Raw genomic sequence first — 13,273 nt, forward strand, 5'->3', positions numbered from 1 at the left:
TTGGACGTCAATGTATCTTTAATTTTTGGAATTTTGTTTAATACTTACATTAAGTGGCATTAAAACATTTACAGTAAGTAGAACTTGAACTTCCCATACCTACCATCTGTTGATGTTTTAATACAGTTGAAACAAAATTATTTTGTCTATTGCCAATCACATTTTTTAAAACATATTTGAAACAATGTATGTTTTTATTCAGATTTTTTTAGCAGAAGCATAAGACTGATCACTTTACCTTCATGTAAAAAAAATGATCAAGATACACTGCGATTGGTGCGCCAATGCAGTGCCCTATGCAACATTAGGTGCGGAAAGGGAATGATGATGATGTGAAATAAAACCTGTGCCCTGGACGAATAATTTCGACTCGATGGCTGCTCTCAGATTTGAAAAAGGACATTAAGTGATTAGCACGTTCGCCTACCATTCTGGAGTTCCTGGGTTCGATTCTTGGCAGGGCAGATGTTAAATATTGATTTTAAAGTTTGTTGAAATTCCAAAATTTCATTATTACTGTAGCTCTATCACAAATAGCTATCGACGTGCTAATAAGCGACGAGACTAAATATGGAAAATATTCAAAAACCGCTATTTTTTATTTAATTATTTATCATGCTTTTTATTGCATTTAGCCGGCGGCGGCGTTCGGCAAGCCAAACGTCAAGGAAAGCAGTTGCCATAGTTATTGTAATTTAATTTTAACATTTTTGTATTAGATACTCCTTACTATTTTGCAAATGCAATATATCGAATTATTTTTTATAGTAAACGCCGATTTTTCGCCAATGATCATTTTTTAATTACAAGGAAAACAAAAAACAAACCGATTCGAGCGTTGACTTATGACTGCGGTAACTTAAGCAAGTTCATTGTGATCGTTCAAATGCTTAGCATGTTTTTAAGCACGTCGATAGTTATTTATGATTGAGTTACTGGACTGGCACCTGAAGCATAAAACTGATCATCTTACCTTCATGTTACAATGAAGGTAGTGTACTATACTCCGTTGGATACGGAAATGGGAATGATGAAATATGATATAAAAAAAATCTTCCATAAATTTATATTTAACTAGCTGACCGACAGACGTTGTCATGCCCGAACGTCGGCTTGCCTTGGAAAAATACTTTTCATTGATAATTAGGTACCTAAATACTTGTTTGTGATTAAATTCCAAAACTAAAATTTGTCAATATTCAAACAATATGGAATTTAAGTAGGTACTTGTTTATGGTTGAATTTCAAAACAAAAAATAATTATTTTGTTCAAATATGGCATTCTTTTTGCAAACGTCAAGCTCCGGTCGTCTCACCAACAAAGGGGTGTACTTATGCAGGAATACGATTTTTTTAAATGTGTTGAATTTAATATTATTTTAGTATTACTCTGATTGAGATCCCCCAAAAACAAATTTTGTCTGTAAACATTTAAAAACAAACTTTTTTTATTTACAATTTTTTTTTTGCAAATGCATTCTCTTTGAATGTAACCCTGGTTGATTGATGAATAAAAAATTTATGCTCCTAACTTCTTTTTTACATATTCGATTGGAGATTTTAATATCTACGAACACGCACGGCGCAAAGATCTATATTTCTCTGAAAACCGCACGTAAATCGGTTAAGCCGTTTAAGAGGAGTACGGTGACATCACACGTACAGAGGAATTATATATGTAAAAATATCTTATACACTAACCACGTAAAAAGGTAATTTACATTTGAATTCCGAATTGGAATTTGCGCACGGTTATTTAAGTTTGTTTAGAATTGGAATCCATTTTAGAAAGAATGCTCCACGTTGGGCGCCATTCCTAGGAAACAATTACGCTTCCTTCTCTTGGGAAGTCAGGATCAGACTTCATTAACCCTTCGGTAGATTATTTTTGCATTTAGTATGCAATTTGCCATCAATTACACAGCTACTAACAGAACGATCTTCGTAGCTATTATTCGAGGCGCAATCATTGACTGGAAAATAGCTTCATTATTATTTATCCATGAAAAACCCTCCATAGAAAAAGAGAGTTTAGCTACAATTACTTACTCAATACAGAATCCGCAACTCTACAGCGGAGAAGGCTAATTTAAGTGTGCAAGATTCATCTGCCCACTAAAAAACAAATGTTATTTTTAATTTATTAATATTTTTTATGCACCTATTTATATTATTTTTGATTAAAAAAAAAGCAAATTTTGATATGTTTTTATAGTTTTTATTTTGATTGACTAGAAGATACTGTTTTTAGCAATAAATCCGCCTAAGTACTCAGCCTCGTGGTTTAGTGATCAGCGCATTTGACTACCACGCAAGAGGTCTCGGGTTCGATTCCCGACATGGTTGACATGAAATTTAATCGGGTTGGGGGTCCTGTGGCTAGTGTCTCGTACTCGCGGACCGAAGGTCCGTGGTTCGAATCCCACTCTGCCCCAACTCGATTCCATTTTCTAATAGTGAGTTATTTACAACTCGTTGAAAATGGTCACCAAAATTTAAATATTTGGGTAAATTAAAAGAACGCTAATATTTCTTATTTTTTTAAATTATATACCAACCGAGTCAAAGTCATTCACTATGCAGTTTTATATATATATTTTTTAATATTATCAAATTTAATATTACAAAAATATTGATTTAAAAAGGTGTTTTTACACTAGAATATTTCATAGTCCCTAGACTGGTATCTGAAACGTAAGACGGATCACCTTACCTTCATGTAACAAAAATGATCAAGATACGCTGCGATTGGTATACCAATGCAGTATCCTATGCACCATCAGGTGCTGAAAGGAAATGATGATGAAGTAGTTGTATTTTGTACGAGAAGATATAAAAATAAAATAAATTAATACAAATGCAGTGGTGAATTATTACAGTACTGAACACCGGACTTCAAACTAGAGGATGGGTCATGGGGTGGGGTCTACCTCAAACTCTGATTCGGAAAAAGAAATTCCAGATTTTTGGGTCACAAAATATTCAATTTGCCACCCAAACATTGCAAGACCATGACCCGGATTCGACTATCGACGTGCTAATAAGCGACGTGATAACAATTTCTCACAATGGTTGTTTATTGTATTTGCGATCACAATGGAACATCCGTGAACAACGAATATGAAATGTCGAAATATTTACGTTTCGCGACGTATAATCCTACTGCGCATTCACATAGTTGAGTTTCACCGGTGTAAATATGGAAAATATTCCAAAACTGCTATTTTTATTTATTTATTTATTATTTACTATGCTATTTATTTCATTTAGCCGGTGGTTAGCTAGCCAAATGTCAAGAAAAGCAGTCGCCATAGTAAGTGTGATTCAATTTTCACTTTTTTGTATTAGATACTCCTTACTATTTTGCAAATGCAATTTATTGTATTATTTTTTATAGTAAACGCCAATTTTTCGCCAATGAGCTGTATTTATTTACGAGGAAAACAAAAAACAAACCGACACGAGCATTGACTTAGAGATTACACACGCGTTGACTTATGACTTCGATAACTTAAGCATGTTCATTATCGTTGCAATGGTATTCCATCAAGAATTGTCAATCAAAAAAGAAAAAAAAAGTTCATTATTGTTCATTATGATCGCTCAAATACTTAACATGATTTTAAGCACGTCGATAGACGTCGATACTGAACTGAAAAACAAACTGACACGAACGTTGACTTATTACTACGGTAACTTAAGCATGTTCATTATTGTTCGTTGTGATCGCTCGAATGTTTAGCATGTTTTTAAGCACGTCGATAGTTATTTGTGATTGAGCTACTGGTATAAATAAACAAACTCAGTAATTATGGGTGCGTTTTTGCGTCACTACTTTTTGAAATATTTTACTCTATTGGGCGCGTCAATTTATTTATTTATTTATTCATATTTTTTGCTTACAAACTATAATTAATAATAAAAATAATGTGACTTCACTGGGATTTCCCGTGCCGAGGACACTTAACAATATACTTTTTTTATTACATTTGAGAATACACAAAGAAGACTATCTTTAAAAAAATGAAGATAATTAACTAATATTCAGACAGTTTTAAAAACAAGGTATTTATGTACATCTATAATATTTGTCTGATTCATATAGCGCCATTTTCGTAAAAAATCACCTCAAGGGCGCTTTACAATTGTACATATATCTAAACTTACATTCTAACTAAACTTAAGTGATACATTATATTTCCAGATTTAAAATTGAGGGTATGATAGTTTAAAGAAGTGGGATTTTAGTTGGGATCTGAACTGACTGGGACTGTCGATGATTTGTAGGTTTGAAGGCAATTGGTTCCAGGCAGAGGGGCCGGCGGCGGCAAAAGCACGATCTCCAAATCTAGTGTTTGGGGAGCGCCGGATTTCAACAAGTTTTCCTCTTCCTGAATCAAATGCTGACCTAAGAGTAAATTTTCTTTGAAATGTATTTTCCCTAATAAAAAGGTCCGATAGGTATTTTGGAGCCATTTCATGAAGAGATTATAAGCATTTACAAGAGCTTTAGTTGCATCTATAGGAATATTTCTCCGCACGAATTTGATCTGTCGGAGATGGCAGAAACCAGCACTTACCGTTGTATTGACCTGAGAATGAAGAGAAAGATCTGAATCTAAATGAACACCCAGTAGTTTAACATTTGTACTAGGGGTAAGATCACAACCTGTGATTGAAATTGGAGATTGGTCTAAAAGGTGTTGTCGCTTTTTTGTCGCTGTCAATAGAAGCTCAGTTTTAGATGGATTGAGTTTGAGTTTGTTTGATGACATCCAGTTGTTGACGGTTTGGATGCATTGAGACACACGATTTTTTAAATTGTTTATATCTTGAGGAGAGCAGTAAAAATAGATTTGTTGGTCATCCGCATAACAGTGAGAAAGAGAAAGAGAGTAATCCGAATGAGTGAATAATTTTGGACACATCGTTAATGAACAATGTGAAGTGCATTGGACCAAGCACGGAACCTTGTGAGACGCCAGATTTAAGAAGGGTAAATGAAGACTTTTTACCCACAACTTGAACTGATTGCGTTTGCTCCGAAAGATAAGATTGGATCCATGCCTTAGTGAGCCCAGAAATTCCAAAAGTGACTTCTAATCTTTCAATAAGAAAACTATGGTCAATTGTGTCAAATGCGGCACTCATGTCCAGGAGAGCAAGTATCGTTAATTTTCCAGACTCATTTGCTAGAGTTATACCTGATAGAATCTTTAACAGTCCTATAACTTATAACTTTAACTATCTATATTATTTATATTACTAAACACACAATGAAAATAACAAAAACCTAACATAAGCTATACACTTGTGGAGCAGTTGATTTAATATAGTTCGATGGCTTATGTGTTTTTTTTATGTAATACAGCAGAATTCCTAAAAGTAATTATTTTCACTAATTCTTTCGTAATGCCTAATTGGAAATCGAATTCGTGACCACCAGTGAAATCAACGAACCACCGTCCCACGGAGCCACAGAAATATCAAAGTAATGTTTACAGTTTACAATATTTTTTCTGAGAATTTCCTGTGGACCTTCTTGTTTGTTCACTCTAACCACACGCTGTTTTCCATATAACTCATTCCTATGAACAGGACTTATTGTTGAACTGTTTGCCATATCAACTTAATGTAAGTCTGTTCGTTTCGTTTCACTCCGTTAATATGATGGTATCTGCTAATGATATCATGTAAAGGTTAGATGATCAATTTTACGCTTCAGATAAGAAGATCTCGATAGCACAAGAAATGTATTTACCGCATAATTACCAGAGATTGCATTTTGAATTTCGACAAGATTTCAGGACTTTTTTTTTGTTTTTGCGATTACAATTGAAAAATAATTCATTTTTACAATGGTCATATTATGTATGTCAACTTATTTATTTATTTATTTATTTATATACGGCATTTCTGCCATTTATATATATGTGGTATAAAGAGTGCTTATAAAAAAATATTTAAAAAAAAATCGAGTATGAAATATTAATATACTCGTACTGTACACATTATTAATTACTTGAAATACATATATAATTTAAAGAAATTATACGATAACAAAATACATTAATCAATCAAATTATAACTATTCCAATTAAGATGGTAAACCCTTTTTACATGGGAATAAATATATCTAAGCGTACGATAAATCTATGTCTGAAAATCCGATTTTATGCCTTTCTTTAATTTTTGTAAAGTAAAAGAGCTGAAACCTTTGTCAATGTCGGTGAGATTCATCTGAATAGGGAAATATCACCTTTATTTAAAAAAAATAATAAAGGCCATTAAAATACTGGCCAGTAAAATTTTTTTTTGCTTATTATTAGTAGCATAAAAAATACTTTTAAATTTTAAATTTTGAAAAATGCAAAAACGGTGACACGGAATATGGTCCGCGCCCTTAATACGTCACGACTCATGTTTATTTGTTCCTGCCATTTAAATTTGTATCGAACAATTTAACGAATCATGACGTCGCAACAACCAAGTCCAAACATGTCGCGTTTTTCTACAAACGTATTTTTATTGAATTTATTTTTTATATTTATGTATGAAAACTTTTCTCGACAATATCCATAATAATTTAGAAAATTATCATTATTACCTTTACATGCCTAATGGTGCATAGGGTACTGCATTTGTACACCAATCGCAGTGTATGTTGATAATTTTTGTTATATGAAGATAAGATGATCAGTCTTACACTTCAGGTACTAGTCCAGGGACTATGAAATATTCTGGTGTAAAAACACACTTTTAAATAAATATTTCAAATCAATCATGTTGGGAATCGAATCCGAGACCTCTTCCATGGTAGGCAAACGCGCTTACAAATCATGCTGTTTTAATGATAATTATGCTATGTAGATACATATTACATAGAATGATAATTATGCTATGTAGATACATATTTCATTATAAATACATATTTCAAATATCTGCCTTCTGATAACTTACAAAATGATAAATCAAACCGCTCATACACGCGTTTATGTAATATTCGTGTAAAAAGGTGAATTGAACAGGAATGTTGCGTCTCATAAAACGAAATAATACGGACCAAAATAGACACCAAGTCATTGGAACAATAGGCACAATCCCCCAGAAACTACACACGTGCGTTTCCAGAAATTATCAAGCAGCCAGAGGGCCACATGGCGATGGTATCTACCTACTGTCTACAAAAGCTTCTCTTCGGACACCTATCTCCCTTTGTTAACCATGGAGTTGAAACAGTCCTTAATTTATTTAGTTTTTATTGCTTACTTATTGACATGAACACTTTTGACAAATTTACTACTATCCTCTATTTTTTGTAAATTTATTGATATCATTTTAACTTTGCTAGAATTCCACTCGTCCATGCACTTTGTAGTTGCACGATGATTGGTTATCTAGCTTTCATATATCAACTTTAAAATACCTTAATTTTGTAAATGGGGTCTAGAATTTCAATCGTCTATGCGCTTAGTAGCTGCAAGACGTATTGTAATCTTAATCCTTTTTATTATTCGTATTATGATTATTTTTTAAAATCATTAATACACTAAATTTATTTGTCAATTTTTAAAATGTGTAAATGGGGGCTAAATTTCTAATTGTCTATACGCTCTGTATATTTGCTATATTTGCTCTGCTGGGATATTTATTAATTGTACAGCGCCCTTGAGGTGATTTTCACAAAAATGGCGCTATATAAATTAGGACTAACGGCTAGGATTGAAACAAGAAGAAAAATAAGTAACACATTAATGATTGGAGTATTTGTATTCATATGACTAAAATAGTAAAAATGAAGTATTGTGGTGCAAATCATTATCAAGTAAACCTCAGAATATCTATTGCCGCATATTTACGGATGCATTCTGATGACGCTTGTTGCCATAATTATGCAGAATGCAACACAAATGTGGTGACACTGACCAAGTAACTGGACTAGGTCCAATAACAAGTTTGTCTAGCTGCTTTTCAACTACAGGTTTCAATAATATTCCGACTGGTAATAATTTGTATTTAACTACGAAATTCCACACACATCTGTTGGAGTTACCGAAGAATCTGGCCGACGAACAGATGTACAAGTGTATTAAAAATATATCGATTTCTCATCAGGTATCCAAAAATACTTTCGAGACGGAAATACTAAATATAGTTTTTTTACAAATTTTATTCAATTCAATATTGAACATTCAATACGTACATATTATAAAAAAGAAAAAAATACACGAATGAGACTTATGTCAAAGTAGTGGGAGAATCCTGCTCCGGAAAACCCCTTCGGATATATGGAACAGATCAACATCCAGAGCGATATTGTTCAGCATAGCGGTAGCCCTTCCAACAAGCATGGTTGGTCATCTTCCTCCAAAAAAATATCTGTGGTGTGCCCAGCGCCCAGTCCGTTCTCAGTGAACTATAAAACTAGCCGATTATTTTAACGAAAGAGTTCACTATATTTTACATCTTTAACTCAGTCGCGGTTTTTTAGTGCTAAAACAAGCTTGCAGATTACAAATAGTATTCGAACATTTTCTATTTGGAAACTTGTATTTCGAACATTATTTCTGAAAGACTATTTTTTTTTGATAGGACGTTGACATAATATTATGTATTATATAGACTATGTGGCGTTCGAAGTGGTTGTTTTTGGAATTATTCATTTTAAAAGGAATCAGCTAGTGCTCAGGGTAGACTGTCATATTATTTGATAAACATCGAATTCAAAATAGCGTTTATTTTTTATTCAGAACCTCCACCTTCAAGTGTGAACCAGCAACCAGCGAGTAATATTTTCATGTATCATACGGTATCCATAAATGTTACGTGTTCATACCTATATTCCTATGTACCGGTGATGAATTAATTAGCATTAGCATTGTAAATTTAATAGGAATTTTCAATAGCGTCACTAACTGCTAAATGTACTAATTTTTAAAATGTACAAAATAAACAAAAAAACAAAAAAATCTTATAAAAAAAATATTGAAAAAACTGCTTATCTAGCGCGAAAGTCAAATTGCCGACAGCCAGGGAAATAGAAGATGATCTCAACTCCCCACTAGGAAGAAGAGATAATGGCATATTTATCACCTCTCAACACATGGCCAAAATTTAAAATCTTACGGAGCTTAACAGTGGTAAATAGTTCTCTATTAGTACGTAATAGCTCTACGTAATACTGCATTGTTGGTTATCATGTCGGTCCAAGATATTCTTAACATTTTATGGTGGATCCACATTTCAAATGCTATAAAGCGGTTAGTACGAGGGTCGTGTAAAAAATAAGTTTCTCTTTTTTTTTCAGGTTTAAGGCATTTTTTATTTGAACTGAAAAATACATCATTGGAAAGCTTTATTTTTAAACTATTTTTCAACAAAATCACCAGATTTTTCAACGCATTTTTGTTGACGACTAATCCACTTTTGGAATCCAGCTTTAAAGAAGTTCGCCGCCAGTCCGTAGAGGAATTTGGTGACCGTCCTGCTTGTTGAGTTTATGACTCGAGAGACCACAAGAAATTTGGAAAATTATTGTGAGACCTTGAAAAAACTCAGAAGAGCCATCCAAAAGCGCCGGAGAGAAGACTGACGAAAGGCGTTAAACTGCACCACGACAATGCGCGTCCGCATGTCTCTCGCCAAACCAAGGATTTAAACGAAAATTTTGGGTGGGACCTCGCTAAACAGGATCCTTACAACCCTGATCTTGCACCGAGTGACTTCCACTTGTTTCCAAAATTAAAACAACACTTGGGTGGATAACGTTTTGAGACTGATGAAAGAGTGCAGGAAGCGGACACCAAATTCCTCCACGGACTGGCGGCGGACTTCTTTAAAGCGGGATTCCAAAAGTGGATTAGTCGTGAACAAAAATGCGTTAAAAAACCTGATGATTATGTTGAAAAATAGTTAAGAAATTAAGCTTTCCAATGATGTATTTTTCAGTTCAAATAAAAAATGCCTTAAACCTGAAAAAAATTTGAGAACCTAATTTTTTACACAACCCTCGTATTAACTTTGTCTAGTCCAGTTTTGTTGCTTAATATAATGAACCTAATTTTTGAAACATTTAATCTCCACTGTAATTGGACCTCTTGGCCTGTTTTGGTACAAAATAAATAAATAAGTAATGCGAATGCGAAATCATTAACATTAGCATTTAGCATGAATGCTTTGCATGATGGTGAAATTAAATTAATAAAAATAATTTCCATCGCTCAAATTATTACGTTATGTTTCACGGCGTTGATAGCTTAGGCTAACTTAGGTACGCTATTATAAATAATGATAACAGTAAAAATAGCCTAAGGATTGGGGCATTAGCAAATCTGTTCCATACTCGCGCCTCGCACTGATCGCATCATAATGCATAATAATACGATACTACCCGTAAAATATCTTACAAACATCGCACATCCGATAAAATAGAGTCGTAACTCAAAAAAGCAGAAATTCCAGGAGAGCCAAAAAACCGTAATTTGTGTATTTTACTATGTAACGATTACAGGCAACTAAACGTCCCATTTCGGCCTCGTGGTGTAGTGGTCAGCGCGTTTGCCTACCATGCGAGAGGTCTCGGATTCGATTCCCGACATGGTTGACATGAAATATTTATCTACAATATTTTCAGTTTGTCCAAATTTTTGGAGACGAGGACTGGGTTCAAATCTCTGGGGAGCTGTTAATATTAACATATTAAAACAGAGATGAAGAACATTTTGGAGAAGGTAATATAGAAGTCTAAGCATCTACAGAATGGCAGATTGGTGAATGTTACACAGTGTGTAAAGTGGCCACTTAAACCAGACAATGACAGGTCATAAGCCCTGTAAATGCCTAGTCTTCCATATTCCCTCCACAAAATAAAATAAAGAAATTAAAGTATTTTTTTAAGAGTTAAACAATTTTTTAAATGCATAAACAATTTTTTTTAAATAAATCAAAACCTTTTTAAAACACAATTAGTTTTCTAGTTTAAAAGTGTTTTTGGTAGGATATTAAAATAGGATAATAATATATATTTTTTTAAATGTGCAAATGCTTTTAAATAAAATATTTTTAAAAATGTAACCCGAAGACAAGTTCATGCTTTGTGGGAGCAAAATATACCATATGCACGCTTGTTTTAAGACATTATTTTGGAAAACAATATTTTAAAAGAAAAACTTTTTTTTGTCAAAAAGAAAATACTTAAAATATTAGTGTTTTAGAAATCCCGCTATCTAATAAGTGTTGTGCGGTTAAATCGTAAGTATAGCCAGCATAAAGTTTATTTTTTAGCATTGAACACTTTATTATTTATTTTTTATTTATTTATTTATTAACATACACGGCACGCAGTGCCTTTTACCTTGAAAAGATACATATTAAAGATAATATAAACATTTCAATATAATGTGAAAAACTTAAAAATTAAATATAAAAGTATTATTTTACATAAATACTAAACACAGCAGTTTTGTATAAAAAACATATTTAGATTTAAAAAATAATTTTAAAATGTGCGCAAATAAAATTTTAAAAGGAAAATAATTTATGTATATTTTTCTTTAAAAGGTACAAAATATAAGTAGATTAAATACAATAAAATTATATTGTATCAAAAAAATTTATTTAAAAAAAAATTACATAATATAAATAATTTTCTTTATAAATAATTTAATTTATAAATAATTTAATTTATAAATAATTTATCATTATATTTTATTTTATTTGGGTAACCAACAGTTCTATATACATATTTATAGTAAGCAACATATATATTGTATAAACTCAGAACCAATATGAATTCTTAACTCAATTTTTTTTATTGAGTTATGACTCTAGTTTATCGGAGGTGCGATAATATGTTTTTTAAGTGTTTATAAAGCTGTCTTAAACTTTTCTTCGCCCTCAGTTAACATATTATTAGAATATTTATGAAATAATTCATATTTATTGATAATAAAAAAAAACGTGTTATTAATATTCGGAGCAATTACCTTCTGGTCAAACATTTATCTAAATGTTATTGAATATTTGTACACAACCACTTACCGAAGAGACGGGAACGTCTCGAAACTGGTAGAAATAGGAAAGTTGGTAAATAATTGTAAAAAAATATTTCATAACACTTAGTAAAAAACAACATATTACTCATTTATTACTATACTATAAATAAAAGACGATTGATACTTTAATCCACAAATTTGGAATATCCAGTGACCAGTTTCATCGCTTTCGCGACATCTTCGAGACTGGTATCTTTATTAAGGAGTTTAATGTATTTATACAAAACAGAGGTAACGATAGATAATTCAAATTTATATGAAAACAAATTCACTAAAGTATTTTTATCTTAAGGATCATTATAAATTTTTTTTCGGGTTAACTAATGAGTTGATAAAATGCTATTTTAATGAGTTTTAGTATTTTATTTTTAGTGTCCCATCCTTCGTGAGTGTGATTTTTGTCAATTATGATTTCTGAAAAACAAAGGGTAAAAAGTCATTAGTAAAAATATATTACAATGGATATAGTAATGGAGAATGCACGCGTGTTATTTGTTCAATTCAAAAGAAAATTTTCTGTTTTTCAAGATATTGTGTTCGCTTTTGCATTACATATATTAGTTTATTTGGCTACAAGCCTTTAAATTGGAATTGTTTTCGCCACCTCCTGTTCGCATTCAATCGAGGGTATAAAGCTGCCAAAGTTGTTCGCGATATTTACGCAGTATACGATGAAGATGCTATGAGTTATTGACTAATTCGTTTTAAAATAATGAAGGAGAACACATTATTTACTAATTCGGTATATTTTTTATTTATTTTTGTTCTCTTCATTTAGGAAAGAACGGACCCCTTTTTTATTTATTATATATACGGTCGAAGCCAATTACAGCAGATATGAAAAAACGGTCTCGTGGTGTATGGTCAGCGAATTTGCCTACCATGCGAGAGGTCTCGGGTTCGATTCTCGATATGGTTGACATGAAATATTTATTTAAAAGGGTGTTTTCAAATTTCTAGTACCTGAATCTTACCTTCATGTAAAAAAAAACAAAAAAAAAACTAGAGATTGGTGTACCAATGCAGTGCCCTGTGTACAATTAGGTGCGGAAAAGGAATGATGATATGAAAAAAAATATATTTTCAAAAAACTCAATAAAAAAATATGTATGGAACAACTATGTAGCAAAGACAAAAAAGGGCAATAAAAAAATAGTATACAATATATTCATACACACGATAAACATAAAAGACTTCGAGCTAAACCATGCCAATCCATC

This window comes from Micrasema longulum, unplaced genomic scaffold (genome assembly GCF_059751315.1).
Source record: "Micrasema longulum isolate JH-2025_06_02 unplaced genomic scaffold, ASM5975131v1 h1tg002337l, whole genome shotgun sequence".
Lineage (NCBI taxonomy): Eukaryota > Metazoa > Arthropoda > Insecta > Trichoptera > Brachycentridae > Micrasema > Micrasema longulum.